The sequence below is a fragment of the Odocoileus virginianus genome, chromosome 27 (genome assembly GCF_023699985.2).
Source record: "Odocoileus virginianus isolate 20LAN1187 ecotype Illinois chromosome 27, Ovbor_1.2, whole genome shotgun sequence".
NCBI classification, from domain to species: domain Eukaryota; kingdom Metazoa; phylum Chordata; class Mammalia; order Artiodactyla; family Cervidae; genus Odocoileus; species Odocoileus virginianus.
The window spans coordinates 11734824-11750897 of NC_069700.1; the positions used below are offsets into that span (position 1 = coordinate 11734824).

The 16074-nt window shown below is 41.9% G+C and overlaps 1 non-coding gene across 1 annotated transcript; it reads left to right on the forward strand.

Annotated features, from left to right (window-relative positions):
- The first annotated feature begins 14713 nt into the window (after window positions 1–14713).
- Window positions 14714–14788, forward strand: TRNAI-AAU (transfer RNA isoleucine (anticodon AAU)). Its single transcript has one exon. It is a non-coding gene; the product is annotated as a tRNA-Ile (tRNA).
- Window positions 14789–16074: the final 1286 nt, after the last annotated feature.

Genomic DNA, 16074 nt, shown 5'->3' on the forward strand with positions numbered 1-16074 from the left:
GCCATGCAGGTCCCGGCTTTTCTGCCAATGCTTTTCAAGCAAGTGATCTGCCTACCTGCTCTCCCTATCTTCAAAATCATAGTTTCACTCCTTATGCTCAGAATTGGCTTCTGTCACCACTCAATTTAATGTAGCACAGGGAGCTCAGCTCGGTACCCCATGGTGACCTAGACGGATGGGATGGGAGACGATGGGAAGGGGGAAGTCCAAGATGGAGGGGATTTGGGGACTTCCCTGGTGGTTAAGTGACTAAGACTTTGCAGTGGGCCCAGGTTCAATCCCTGGTCAGGGAACTAGATCCCCCATAGTGAAGAGAAGTCGCTCAGTCATGTCTGACTCTTTGCAACCCCATGGACTGTAGCCTACCAGCTTTTCCGTACATGGGATTTTCCAGGCAAGGGTACTGGACTGGGTTGCCATATCCTTCTCCAGGGGATCTTCCCGACCCAGGAATCGAACCCAGGTCTCCCACATTGCAGGCAGACACTTTTATCCTCTGAGCCGCTAGGGAAGCCCCCATAGGCTGCAACTAAAGCTTGAAGATCCTGTGTGCCACAAGTAAGAACCAGAGGAGCCAAATAAATAAATATTTTTAAAAGGAGGGAAGGGATATATGTATACATATAGCTGATTCACTTCCATATACATACAGCAGAAACTAACATAATATTGTAAAGCAACTATATCCCAATAAAAAATTTTAGAAGATCATTGGCTACCTTCTCTATGAATTATCTGCAGCATTGTTGATGTATAGCTACAGAAAATGAGATTCATGGCTAAGAGTCAGAATACACCCGTGTTGATCAGAACAAAGGAACGATGAATTCCCAGAATTTATGAATATTACTGATCAACTCAACACCCTCCAGGACTGCAGAGAGATTTTTTTTTTTTTCTGATGACACCAAATGTGTGGTGTCTTTACAAACAACCATCAATTGTCTGATCCTTGGACACCAACTGGGTGTCTAGCAATTCAATTTGATTTTGGTACCCAGAGTTATGATCAGACTCTAAAGTTTAAGGGTTCAGTTCTACAAGACTGCTCTCATTTCAGACACCAGCAGCAATGGGGTACCTGGACGGCTCACACTTCTTCCTGACTCCTTACAAATTCAGTGGTTCCAACCACCTCCCACTCAGGTTTGGTAATCCACTTGAATGACACAGAATTCAAAAAAGTGCTTTATTTACTAATACTAGTTTTTCAGGGCTTCCCTGGGCTCAGTAGTAAAGAATCCACCTGCAATGAAGGAGATATGGGTTTGATTCCTGGGCAGGAAGATACCCCAGAGGAGGTAATGGCTCCTTGCTTGGGAGATCCCATGGACAGAGGAGCCTGGCAGACTACAGTCTATAGGGTCACAAAGAGTCGGATACAACTGAAACGACAGAACACGCAGGCACACACTGGTTTATTATAAAGGATGCAACTCAGGAACATGCAAAAGAAGAGATTCACCTGGGAAGGCACGGTTGGCAGGGTGCAGGGGGGAAGTGTCTGTGTGGGGCTTTCACGGCTTCTCCGGACGCTCCGTCCTCCCACCACTTCGATGTGTTCACCAGCCCAGAAGCCCTCCAAATTCTGTTGTTTGGAAGTTTTCATGGAGCTTTCATTATGTAGGCATGATGATTAAATCATTGGCCTTTGGTGACTGAATTCAATCTTCAGCCTTTTCTCCTCCCAGAGATGGGGGCCAGGAGAAAGCACTGAAATATCCAAACTTCCAATCTTATCTTGGTTCTGGTGACCGATCACCATGCAGAAGCTAGGAGTCCCCACCAGAAGTCATCTCAATAGCATGAAAAAATCCACTGTGACCACTCAGATTTGCCAGGTTTTAGAAGCTCTGAGCCAGGAACCAGGACACAGATCAAATATTTATTTTTTATCATACCACAGCTACCTTATCTAATATTATTAGGGCACGTCATGATTCCACCCCCTGACTCTTAAATAAGCACTTCTTTCCTTTGGTCCAGGGAGAAAATCCAGGAGGAAGTGGGAGAAACATTCCTTATGGCGATCTCTCTGTCCAGAAATGTATTCATTAGCTACTCGAAGCGTGCAGACACATAAGAAGGCTAACGTTGGCACATCTGAATTATTAAAGATCAATCAGAAAGAGGGTAATTATTCATCATGAATCCACGGTTGTTTGGGCAATGCTCAGTCCTCAGCCCTCTGCTCATTTCACTCTCCACATTTCCTTCAGATATCATCTCATGGCAAGTTTCCACTGTAGAAATGGTGATCTGTAGGAACACTCTCAAGTCCACCCCCTAACCCTCTCCCTTGAACCCAGACCTTCAACATCAACTGAAAACCGTGTGCTATGTTAGTCACTCATTCTTTGCCTGACTTTTTGGGACCCCGTGAACTGTAGCACATCAGGCTCCTTTGTCCATGGAATTCTCCAGGTAAGAATACTACCGTGGGTTGCCATTTCCTCCTCCAGGGGATCTTCCTGACCCAGGGTTCGAACTGGAGTCTCCTGCATTGCAGGTGGATTTTTTACCATCTGAGCCACCAGGGAAGCCCAATTGAGTGTTACCTACTGAATATTACAATATCATTTCCTTCTCAACACCCCAAAAGTAGGTCTATCATCTCTCCCTGAAATAAAATTTCTCCCAATTGCTTCTACTTGTTTGTTTGTGGTTAGGACAACTTTGCACTGTCAAACTCTCAAGTTCAAAATTTGAAAACAAACTTTAACCTTTCCTTGATTCCAAATATCATATCCAAGCAGTTATCACTTGTCAACTATTTCTCAATAGGCATTTCTACAGAAAAAGATACACACTACATCTCTTTTACATGGGGAATCTAAAAACAAAAAAAACCAACTAACTCATAAATGCAGAGAACAGATTGGTGATTTCCAGAGGTGGAAGTTAACGGAGGTGATGGGGAAAGATGTTCAAAAAGTACAAAATCCCAAGCTATAAAATAAGTCATGGGAATGTAATCTACATCATGACAACTGTAGTTAATGCTGTAATGCATATTTGAAAGCAAGTAACAGAGTAGATCTTATAAGTTCTCATCACAAGAAAAAAAATGTGTAACTATGTACGGTGATGGATATTAACTAGACTTACCGTGGCGATCATTTTGTGATAGAGACAGATATCAAATCATTAGGTTTTACATTTGAAACTTATATAATGTTACATCACTTACACTCCAAGTTAAAAATAAAACTGAAAGGCAAGGAACTTTCCTGGTGGTACAGTGGCTAAGAATGTGCTCCCAATGCAACAAGTCCAGGTTCAATCCCTGGTCAAGGAACTAGAACACAGATGACACAATTATGATCGTGCATGCTGCAACTAAGACCCAGTGCAGCCAGATAATAGTAATAGATAAACAAAAATAAATATTTTAAAAGGCAAGAAAACAAAAAACCAAGAAGTACATATCATAATGACTATACTGATAAACTATAATTACTTTCCTAATAAACAGAATTACAGTACATAAAAAAAAAACCACCGTCCTTATATTTGCTCCTTTATTCCCATTTCTGTGGCAACCTCTAGCCATGAAGGTCAGCTCTACTCAATGCTGGAATAAACTGAGCTGTCACCTTGTGATGGGATCATGGCTGATCTGTTGGCAACAATTTCTCCATCTTTGGCTAACTGTGCCTACCACCCCAGGATTAATTTCATCACTACAGTGTTCTCTTTACTAAGATTTCTCCCTTCAAAATGTAGTAGGGCCCATTTCCAAATTTCTCAACCTTTTCTTTAAGGGTTTGCCTAATCTTACCCTCAATGAATTTTTTAGACACTTTTTATACTTCTCTATGGATGAAACCTTCACTCCAGTTAGACTGCTCTCCTCCCATATCCTTAAAACCAGAAGACCGGAGTTCAATTCCAGCTTCAGCCACCCTACTGCTGTGAGACTTCAAAAATTCACTTCCCTCTTTGTAGTTATGTTCATCAAAAAATGGAGGTAGTAAACACCATCAGCTTAAGGTTGTACTGATTATGTAATTAAATATCAAATATTTACAACAAGAGTTCCATAAACCCATCTATATTATTCAAATTACATGATTTATTAGTTATTATTGAGTCGGGAAATGAACTGCACTTCACTCTTTGTTTACATCTAGCATTTCACATAGTACCAAATGCATCAGTCAGTCAGTTCAGTCGCTCAGCTGTGTCCGACTCTTGGCAACCCCATGAATCGCAGCACGCCAGGCCTCCCTGTCCATCACCAACTCCTGGAGTTTACTCAAACTCATGTCCATCAGGCCCTCAATAAATATTAGCTGGGTAAAATGGATACATGAGTAATATTATAATTGCCTTTGCTATGTCCTAAGACTCATAAAGAACCTTTTCTAACACCATACTTCCTCAGAATCTTAGGTACTTATGGTCTGTGAAACATTAGCTACACTCTTATATGAGTTTCTCCCAGACCCTGGTGCCTCAGATGGTAAAGAATCCTCCTGCAATGCAGGAGACCTGGGTTCGATTCCTGGGTTGGGAATATACTTGGGAGAAGGAAATGGTAACTCACTCCAGCATCCTTGCCTGGAGAATTCCATGGACAGAGGAGCCTGATGGGCTACAGTCCATGGGGTTGCAAGGAGTCAGATACAACTGAGCAACTAACACTACATGGGCTTGCTTTGTCTTCCCAACCAGAGCAGAGCTGAAGTGAGGGTGAGGATGTCGTTTTATCTCTTTGTACTCCTGCAGAGTGCCTATCATCTTAACAATAACTTTGAATCTCTTAGCAATACACAAACATTTCCATTTTCCCTAATGCAATTCTTTAAATTATCATGGAGGAGTGTGTGTGTGTGTGTGTGTGTGTGTGTGTGTGTGTGTGTGTGGTTGTATGTACCAGATCTAACTATGCTAGAAAGCGCAAGTCACTTCTGAATTAATTGGACTCTGAAATCAAACATCTCACCCTTATTAGCAAGTATTTCCAGATGCAATGCCTTTCTCCGCTACTAATTTGAGGAAAATACCTTACACTAACAAACCTTCATTCTCCCCCATCAAAATGATGTCTAGGATGCCACCCTTGGACAAATATGCTCCTCATTAGAATTTTCTACTTGATATGTTTCCTTTATTTTTATTCCTAAACATCTGAAATATTTAGTTGTACAGAAACATGAGCCTTTCTTATGTATGGATCATAGATTTATTTATTTTCTTTGTTAGTTTAAAACTAAAACCATTTGGAAGGGATTAAGTGATAGAACATCCAAATAGCTGTTCTTTGGAGTTTTAGGATAATCAGAAGAAGAAAAAAGCTCTCTGCGCTTAGAGAGTAAGGTTAATAAAAATCAATCTCCCATCTCAAAATTGAAAATTTCATCCATACAACTGACTTCTTCACTTTAGCTTTTTACCATCACGATGACAGATCCTGCAGCAGAATCAGAACAATTTACAACTTCTTGTGTCACTGTCACTGCTTTTCATTTTGTTGGGGTTGAGACTGGGAGAAGCCTGAGAGTTAATTTTAATAAGACTAATCAGCCCATCTTGACAATAGAGGGGAAGGAACAGGGACAGGTAGATGACTGTATGTTTTGACATCAGGCCATTAACATGCAAATCATATGCAAAATCATATGCTAACAAGTTTGAGCCTTTGTTTGTGGTTGGACACTTTTATTCCCTCAAATGGACAACAACCCGGATGAAGGCCTGACTCAATTCTATACAGGAAGGCACTTAGCAAGGCACTTGATATGCACAAGAAAAATATAAAATGCTCTTTGAGCACTTGTTTTGACCTCTTTGGAAGAGCGGGATCCCTTTAAATTTGACTAGACTGCCTGCTCACTAGAAGGGAGCACCGAAGCACGGCAGTGAACAGAAGCCCATGTGATGTCCATGCTCATTGCGCATAGTAAATAACAGTAGTGAGAACACAGGGCAGCCGATACAGACAGTGTCCTTCACACCACCCAGAGGCCACTGCGGAGCTCCCTGGGACAAGCAGCATTAATTATAGACTAATGATGCCATTTGCATGCACATTTTTAAAAAACAGTAGCGAACATAGCCCTAATAATTGAGGATGAGTGAGATGAGGCTGCATTAAAATGCTCTATTGAGCCTCTTATCTCATTTTTAAAAAAGACCTCTATCACCTTGGTGCTCATCAGTACACATTAACACTGGGTAACCATGCGACATGGAAAGTCATACTGGTTCTCTGCAGATCCAGTCACTTCATCAACCCGTTTTTCAAGTGTTTCCTCTCTCTATAACCTCTTCTGATCATCAGCTCAAGATTTTGGTAAGCAGTACCAATAAAGCATAATAACAAAAAAAAATTTTTTTTAATGTGGACCATTTTTAAAGTGTTCATTGAATTTGCTACAATATTGTTTCTGTTTTATGTTTAAGTTTTTTGGCCATGAGGCGTGTGTGATCTTAGCTCCCCAACCAAGGATAGAACCCAGAACCCCTGTATTAGAAGGCGAAATCTTAACCACTGGACTCCAGGGAAGTCCCAAAATATAACAACTTTTGATGTAAGTGAGAAGACAAAAATGTAAGAAATTTTGATGTAAGTGGAGTTACATAAATAATAAACCAAGCATCATTTTGTATGTATATCAGGAATATGTTCTGGAACAATCAAGTATCAGTTTGTGTAATCCAGGCAATTATCAAATTGGAGGACAAGAAGGGAAAAAGTCAGTTCAAGGAAGTGGCTCAAAGCCACGGAGGGTCTTAGTATTGTTACGGGCTCAAGAGTAAACTTCATGGCCTCAGGCGAGGGCATCAGCCAAACCAGGAGCTGAGGTTTTGCAGCTTACGAGGGCCAGGGAAGCCTGAACTGAACTTGGTTTCCATAGGATTTCTCCGTCTGCTATTGAAAGAAATGATGGTCAGCCAGGAGGCCCTCGCTGCAGAGCTCTTTGTATTTTGAATCGAGAAGAGTCAGGCAGATGGACAGCTTGACATCTGTTTAAAACTTTCTCATTTTCATGGGACTTCCTTGGTGGTCCAGTGATTAAGAATCTGCCTTGCTATGAAGAGGACATTGAGTCGGGAAGGTCTGGAGAAGAAAATGGTAATCCATGCCAATATTCTTGCCTGGGAAATCCCATGGACAGAGGAGCCCGGCAGGCTACAGTTCATACGAGTTGCAAAGAGTCAGATGCAACTGAGCGACTGAGCAGGAACTAGGATTCCACGTGCGACAGAGCAACTGATCCCGCGTGCACCGACTATAGCAAACTACTGAGCCCTGTGCCCCAACTGCGACCCAATGCAGCCATGAAGAAATAAATAAAATATTTTCAAAAACGGTTTTTTCTTTTCAGAAATTTGTTTTATAAGACACGTTATATGGACTCTTTTTTATTTCTTTTCATTCAAGCTCATATGTTGTACAGAGCATCTTTGAAACAAAAGAAAGTGCCGATTCTAAGCCCATTTGGGGCAGCATCTCCCACTCTGACTCTACTTCCCACAATCCTTTTATAATACCATTTTTAAAAAAATGTTTCTCTCATGAAATAAAATTAAACTTCATTTAGGAAAAGAAAACCTCACACCCCTGATTCTCCTCATATCAAATATCAATATTTTAAAGTCCTCCCAATATTAAAAAAAACTGGAGACTGAATGACGGCTTAAATATTTACAACCTCCAATTTCAATAAGGTATCTTAATAAAAGTTACGGCATCAGAAATGAAGCTCTGTGAGGTCCTGGAGTTTTTATAGGAGGTGTTAAGCTGATGTTTCAGGATCACTTGGCTGGTCCATGATGTGGTTTAAAGGGGTCTCAGGAAATCAAAATAAAAGTCCCTTATAAATAAGCTATAAGGAAGTACGTTAATGGAATATTCACAACTGAAAAAAAAGCCATCATAATCATCTACTTACTCTATGTCCTTATTTTGAAGATGAAAATGCTGGGATCTAGAAATTATTACTTTGCCAAGAATTACAAAGCATATTAGTGACAGATCAAGACCTGGAATAGAGGTCATGTGACATGCATTCCCGAGTCTGGGGTTGTTTCTCTTCCCTCTCGTGAGATGGGTTGTAATAAACATTTTCACAGGACACTGGAGTTGGGAAAGGTCGTGTTCAGTGTTCACAGCATATGATGTGGGCAGTTCTTACAAACTTTGCTGGGGATGCTCCTCTGCCTGTGTGAAATAGGCACTAGGACCTCATACAGAAGGTACACTGGAGCTTATTAATTATATGAATGATAACATTTTATATTGCCATAGGTTTATGCCTTTATCAAACTACTTTCATGAGCTTCATTCATGCACTCTCCTATTTCATAAGGAGTGTGCACTTTGCTAAGCCTACATAATTTTATTTAATTTTCATACCAAGCCCATAATACAGGTGTGATTAGTCCACTTTATGGACAAGAAATGGGCCAAGAGGGATAACATAATCTGCCCCAGGTCACTCTTACTGGCCAACAACAGAACCAGGTATCAAACCCCAATCTCTCTGACTCCAAAACCCACGTTCTCAACCCTATTACTAGGAAACTTCCACAAAGACATGCATGTGCATCCATCCAACTTGGTTTATCCAATCATCACAAGGGCTTCCCTGGTGGGTCAGTGATAAAGAATCCTCCTGCCAATGAAGGAGATGTGCGTTCCATCCCTGGGTTGGCAAGATCCCCTGGAGGAGGAAATGGCTACCCACTTCAGTATTCTTGCCTGGGAAATCCCATGGACAGAGGAGCTGGTGGGCTACAGTCCATGGGGTCTCAAAAAGTCCAACACAACTTAGCGACTGAACAACAACAAATCGTCACAAAAGTACCACAAGGTCTAGGTTATGTAACCATATGATAGATCATTTATTCCTTCAACCAATATGTATGAGAGCCTGCTGTTGCCTAGCAATCTTCTACTCAAGGAGGTACAAGGATGAACAAGACACAAAAGATTTCTGTCCCCTCACGGAGATTACTTTCTAGCACAGAAAACAGACTGTAAGCAAGCAAGGGTATGAATATATAACACAATTTCAGGTAAATGCCAAGAAAAAAACTAAACAGAAGAAGGGGATAGAATAGCATTGGGAGGAGAGCGGGGCATATTTTAAATATGGAGGTCAGGGAAGGCCATTCTCAGTGGGTGATATCAAAGAAGAAAAGTTTATCCCAAGAAGGAGTGAATTACATAAAAACCTGATGAAAGGAATCTTTAGAAGACAATGGTGAAACCCAGTCACAGAAAAATAAAGTCACCTGGTCTCAGGTCATACAGCTGAGAGTCAAGTCCAAGCCTCCCAGTAAAAAGTCTCATCTTTTTACTACAACACTGATGAGGTGCTTTAGGTCAACCTTAAACCAACCAGTCATGGCAAGTCTATTTCCTCTCATTCTATACAATTGCATTTTAAAAACTTTTCATACAGAGACAAATAAAGGGAATAGATGTTTTCTCATTTGTCAGCTTTTGCCATGCCATGGATTGTAGCCAGCCAGGCTTCTCTGTCCATGGGATTCTCCAGGCAAGGATACAGGAGTGAGTTGCCACTTCCTTCTCCAGGGAAGATCCCAACCTAGGGATCGAATCCGGGTCTCCTGCATTGACAGGAGGATTCTTTACCACTGAGCCACCTCCCCTGCAATTTTGCTGGCTAGTTAACCAGAATTTGCTAAAAACCTCCTGTGGGACAATTCTCAGAAGATTTCAGATATAAGAATTCACTGTTTTTATTCTGAACAGAGCAGGAAAAAGATCCTTCTCATATTGGACATGCCTTCTTTTTTTAAATTTTAAAAACATATTGTATTTAAATCAATAACTCAAATATCCAAAATATTATTTCAACATGCAACCAACAAGAATACTAATACACTATTTTACATTTTCTTTTTTGTACTTCAGTTCAGTTCAGTCACCCACGTGTGTCTGACTCTTTGCAACCCCATGAACTGCAGCACACCAGGCCTCCCTGTCTATCACCAACTCCTGGAGTCCATCCAAACCCATGTCCATTGAGTCAGTGATGGCATCCAACCATCTCATCCTCTGTCATCCCCTTCTCCTCCTACCCTCAATCTTCCCCAGCATCACCGTCTTTTCCAATGAGTCAGCTCTTCGCATCAGGTGGCCAAAGTACTGGAGTTTCAGCTTCAGCAACAGTCCTTCCAGTGAACACCCAGGACTGATCTCCTTTAGGATGGACTGGTTGGATCGCCTTGCAGTCCAAGGGACTCTCAAGAGTCTTCTCCAACACCACAGTTCAAAAGCATCAGTTCTTCAGCACTCACCTTTCTTTATAGTCCAATTCTCACATCTATACAGGACGACTGGAAAAACCATAGCCCTGACTAGACAGACCTTTGTTGGCAAAGTAATGTCTCTGATTTTTAATATGCTGCATAGGTTGGTCATAACTTTCCTTCCAAGGAGTAAGTGTCTTTTAATTTCATGGCTGCAATCACCATCTGCAGTGATTTCGGAGCCCAGAATAATAAAGTCAGCCAGTTTTCACTGTTTCCCCACCTATTTACCATGAAGTGATGGGACCAGATGCCATGATCTTAGTTTTCTGAATGCTGAGCTTTAAGCCAACTTTTTCACTCTCCTCTTTCACTTTCATCAAGAGGCTTTTTAGTTCCTCTTCACTTTCTGCCATAAGGGTGGTGTCATCTGCATATCTGAGGTTATTGATATTTCTCCTGGCAATCTTGATTCCAGCTTGTGCTTCCTCCAGCCCAGCATTTTGCATGATGTACTCTGCATATAAGTTAAATAAGCAATGTGACAATATACAGCCTTGATGTACTCCTTTTCCTATTTGGAGCCAGTCTGTTGTTCCATGTCCAGTTCTAACAGTTGCTTCCTGACCTGCATACAGCTTTCTCAAGAGGCAGGTCAGGTGGTCTGGTATTCCCATCTCTTTCATAATTTTCCACAGTTTATTGTGATCCACACAGTCAAAGGCTTTGCCATAGTCAATAAAGCAGAAATAGATGTTTTTCTGGAACTCTCTTGCCTTTTTGATGATCCAGTGGCTGTTGGCAATTTGATCTCTGGTTCCTCTGCATTTTCTAAACCCAGATTGAACATCTGGAAGTTCACGGTTCACGTATTGCTGAAGCCTGCCTTTGGCAATTTTAAGTATCACTTTACTAGCGTGTGAGATGAGTGCAGTTGTGCAGTAGTTTGAGCATTCTTTGGCATTGCCTTTCTTTGGGAGTGGAATGAAAACTGAACTTTTCCAGTCCTGTGGCCACTGCTGAGTTTTCCAAATTTGCTGGCATATTGAGTGCAGCACTTTCACAGCATCATCTTTCAGGATTTAAAATAGCTCAACTGGAATCCCATCATCTCCACTAGCTTTGTCTCTAGTGATGCTTCCTAAGGCCCACTTGATTTCACATTCCAGGATGTCTGGCTCTAGGTGAGTGATCACACCATCGTGATTATCTGGGTCATGAAGATCTTTTTTGTACATTTCTTCTCTGTATTCTTGCCACCTCTTCTTAATATCTTCTGCTTCTGTTAGGTCCCTACCACTTCTGTCCTTTATTGAGCCCATCTTTGCATGAAATGTTGCCTTAGACTCTCTAATTTTCTTGAAGAGATTTCTAATCTTTCCCATTCTATTGTTTTCCTCTATTTCTTTGCATAGATCACTGAGGAAGGCTTTCTTATCTCTCCTTGCTATTCTTTGGAACTCTGCATTCAAATGGGTATATCTTTCCTTTTCTCCTTTGCTTTTCACTTCCCTTCTTTTCACAGCTATTTGTAAAGCCTCCTCAGACCGCCATTTTGCTTTTTTGCATTTCTTTTTCTTGGGGATGGTCTTGATTCCTGTCTCCTGTACAATGTCACGAACCTACGTCCATAGCTCATCAGTCACTCTCTCTATCAGATCTAGTCCCTTAAATCTATTTCTCACTTCCACTGTATAGTCTAACTCTTCCAAATGCAGTGTGTATTTCACATTAACAGCACATCTCAATTCAAATAAGCCACATGTGACTAGCCTTCTTGAAAACTTATTTCTTCCTACTATTATGCTTATGAGTGTTTTTTATGATACACACAAATGTAAATTGTATTTGTTTTTGAAACTGAAGTGTCCTGTTCCATTCAAGCCAAAATGAAGAAAATTCAACCTGAGGCATTTTATGGGGACCTGCCCTCACTTTCCTAAGATCATCTCAGTACTCTGGCTGAGGCAGTCTGAGAACTGTGGACGGGGGGAGCTGTGACTGCCCACAAGTTGCCTGCTGCCCACAATCTCTTGGCACACCGAAGGATGGCTCTTGTGGCAGGGTCCATACTTTCCAAACTGAAGTCAGAGCCAGGATCTTCACTGCCACCCTCAAAGCCATGTGTTTGGTGATCCGACTTCAGGTGTTCCTGGGGCCTCTCCTCAGAGGTTCTGCCACCTCCTGGGGCATTCCTGGGACATGGGTACCAGTTGCCAAGTGCTTTCGTCTCTCTGGGACAATCCAGCAAAATACACTTGTGATGGACTCTGAACACCAAGGCGGTCTCCTCCCTCCGCCACTCCTTCTCACACCCTAAAACTCCCGGAAGAATTTATTAAAACACAGACTGCAGGTCTCCACCTCAGAGATTCTGCTTCAGTCAACCTAAGGTGGGGCTAGAGAATGTATGTTTCTTTTTTTTATTATTTATTTATCTCGATGTGCCCAGTCTTAACTGCAGCATGCAGAATCTTTCAACATGTGGGATCCAGTTCCCTGACCAGTGATCAAACATGAGTCCCCTGCATTGTGAGTGCTGAGTCTTAGCCACTGGCCCACCAGGGAAGTTCCAGAAAACATACATTTCTTTTTTTCATATATTTGTTTATTTCACTGGGCCGAGTCTTAGTTGCAGCACACAGGGTCTTTAGTTCTACCACGTGAACTCTAGTTGTGGCATTCAGGATCTAGTTCCCTGACCAGGGATGGAACCTGGGCCCCCTGTACCGAGAGCGCAGAGTCTTAGCCACTGGACCACCAGGGAAGTCCCCCGAGACTACACTGCTAACAAGCTCCTGGGTGACGCCACTGGTCCCTGGACCCACTCTTGCAGTAGCACTGCTTATGTTACTTCTGCTTAAAGGGGAGAAAAACTTACCTTCTCATTCTTCTTGTTGAAGACTGCAGGTCTGCAAAAAGGACAGGACCCCAATTAACTTTTCAATAACTCACACTGTTACACTAGTGAAAACAGAAGAGGGAGAAATAACAAAGGAAATTTTATTTCCTGAAACACAGGTGTGGAATGCTTTTCTGAAGGGGGCCTCTTCTGCTGGCGGACCTCCTAACCACTGTTGCCACCCCACACCAGATCTTGGCTTATAAACCCACTCTCAGGTAGAACAGCTGCAAAAGGAATAGTTGGGAAACTTTTTATAGGCAAGTCTAGGCATTTCCTTTTCAGCCCCAATTAACTAGCCAGAACGAGAATGCTCAGCTGCCCTGGCCCACAATACAGTCCACACAAATACTCATTGTGTGGCAAAGAGTGTCTCTCATAGCATCAAGAATTTCATATGATGTGTCTGTGGGGAAATGAGGGAAAGAAAAAAAAACACATATATGTATAACGCATTTCAAAATCCAAGAGCTATTTCTCTTGCCCTCATGCATTTTTCACACTTTTTTTTCCCTACATAACACTATAATCCTGTATATATTTGCCCTCTGCTTTCCACTACAATACCCTGCTAAGGCATTATTCTTTGTGTGTGTGTGTGTGTGTGGGTGTGTGTGTGTGTGTGTGTGGTTTTCTGCTGGCTTTTGGCAAAGAAATAGCCTGGACTCTTATGTAAAAAGACATTTATCTCTAATACTTCTTTTCATAATCTGCACCTTCACCAAACCTCATTTCAAAACCTGGTCCATGGATTCTGCAAAAAATACCAAAGAAGCACACTGCAGTGCAAGGAATCAATGGACTTGGGCAGAGACCACATTACATTATTTGGCAATAATACCCACCCATACCCACGCTTTCATAACAAAGCTAGGCAAACCAGAAGGAAGAGTGTGTTCTGGAGGTTACTTAAAGGTAGCAACTTATAAATCAGCTCAGTCCCAAGTAGCTGTTTTCTCTAATGTAAAATAATCTTGAGATGCTCTAGGGAGACAGCTCTGCACCTAGAAGCTGTGTAAACAAACAACCCAGAAAATGTTACCATGACACCCAGGCTAGGTAGATACCCAAGTATTGAAGTGATGCCTCGAAATTGCCATAGAACCTTGAAACGGGTAAAGAAGATGGAGAAATATCCAGCAACAATAGCAGTATTCACCTAAAGCAACCCTAGGTTACTATGGCAGTGTGATCTCCAATTCAGTCTCATTGAGGACACACCTGGAAAGAAAGAAGGAAGTGCTGGCTTTATCCTATCCTGAGGCTACACTCAGTTTAGATATGTGCATGCTAAGTCACTTCAGTCGGGTCCAGGTCTGACTCTTTCCAACCCCATGGACTGTAGCCCGCCAGGCTCCTCAGTCCATGGGATTCTCCAGGCAAGAATATTGGAGTGGGTTGCCATGACCTCCTCCAGGGGATTTTCCTGACCCAGGGATCAAACCTGCATCTCTTGCGTCTCCTGTATTGGCAGATGGGTTCTTTACCACTGGTACCACCTGGGAAGTCTCAGTTTAGATATCCTGGCAGGCAAATTCTGCACTTTCCCTTTTTTGGCATCCTCTATTATAAGAATGGATCTGGCCAGTTAGCTCAGTTGGTTAGAGTGTGGTGCTAATAACACCAAGGTCACGGGTTCGATCCCCGTACGGCCAGATTTTGTGGTGACTACCGCTTGGCTGCTCCATCGTGGCTCAGAAGGTAAAGCATCTGCCTACAACGCGGGAGACCCAGGTTCAATCCCTGGGTCGGGAAGATCTCGTGGAGAAGGAAATGGCAACCCACTCCAGTATTCTTGCCTGGAAAATCCCATGGATGGAGGAGCCTGGTAGGCTACAGTTCATGGGGTCGCAAAGAGTTGGACACGACTGAGCGACTTCACTTCACTTCACTTCATTATAAGAACACCAGGTATCACAATGCATCATTCATTCATCCATTCTTTGACCTTTCTCTCCCCTTTTGTCACAGTTACAGGAAAATTTTAGATGGGTCAAGTAACTCAGTTTTGCTCAACAACCTGGATAAGACAGAGTCATTATCTACTTAAGAGAAAACAATATTTTCAATATTTATGGTCAATAAAATAACCTCCACAAATGTAAAAGCAAACATGGAAAAATATAGCTTTAAAAAAGTAACAAGTTGAATCATTTCCCCTGGCATATCAGTGTCATTTTTTCTCTCCCAATGACAATCAAGACTACAAATCCTCTCTATATGTGAGAAAATGGAGCTGGGGATTCTAGTCACTGACTTGCTAATTAATACTTGAACCAAGAATGCTCTGCTAGATATATTAGAAATCAAGTTCCCCGCAGGACCGTCACCTTGTTTTTAACCCAAGGCAATGATGCTTCGGCGCACATCTCTGAAGGTTTCATTACTGTCTGCTGTGTCTTCATTCTCCTCTGGAACGTCTCCAATTTCCCCAGAAACACAGGTGGTCTTTTGAATAAACAGAGCTAACATATTGAGCTCCATAAGCTCTATGATGATATGCATTTCTCTCGTTCACAGCTGTTGCTTGCACAGTTGGAATACTGTGCAACGATGAGCTGGCTACTTAGCGAACGGGAGGTTGCTATTCAGAGTACAAACTCATAGAAAGGCGTCTTCAGGTAAAGAAGGAACAGAAAATAACATGCGGTACCCCACAGGGATCTGTGCATTTTTCATTATCTATGTGAAGGAAATGAAAACATGTGTTGAGGGATTCATTGAAGAATTTGATGGCATTCATCCTACTTCAGAAGCATCCCATGCTGGGCAGATTTCATTCTATCATGAAATAATTGGTACAGAGGGCCTTGAACAGGCATGCCCTATACTTCTGGCATTTAATAAAAGTCAAATGGTAGCTGTAATGAAATTATTTTTACCACTTATCATTTATCGAAGACTAAAGATGTTTGAGGACTTCATGGGCTAGCGTTGATAAA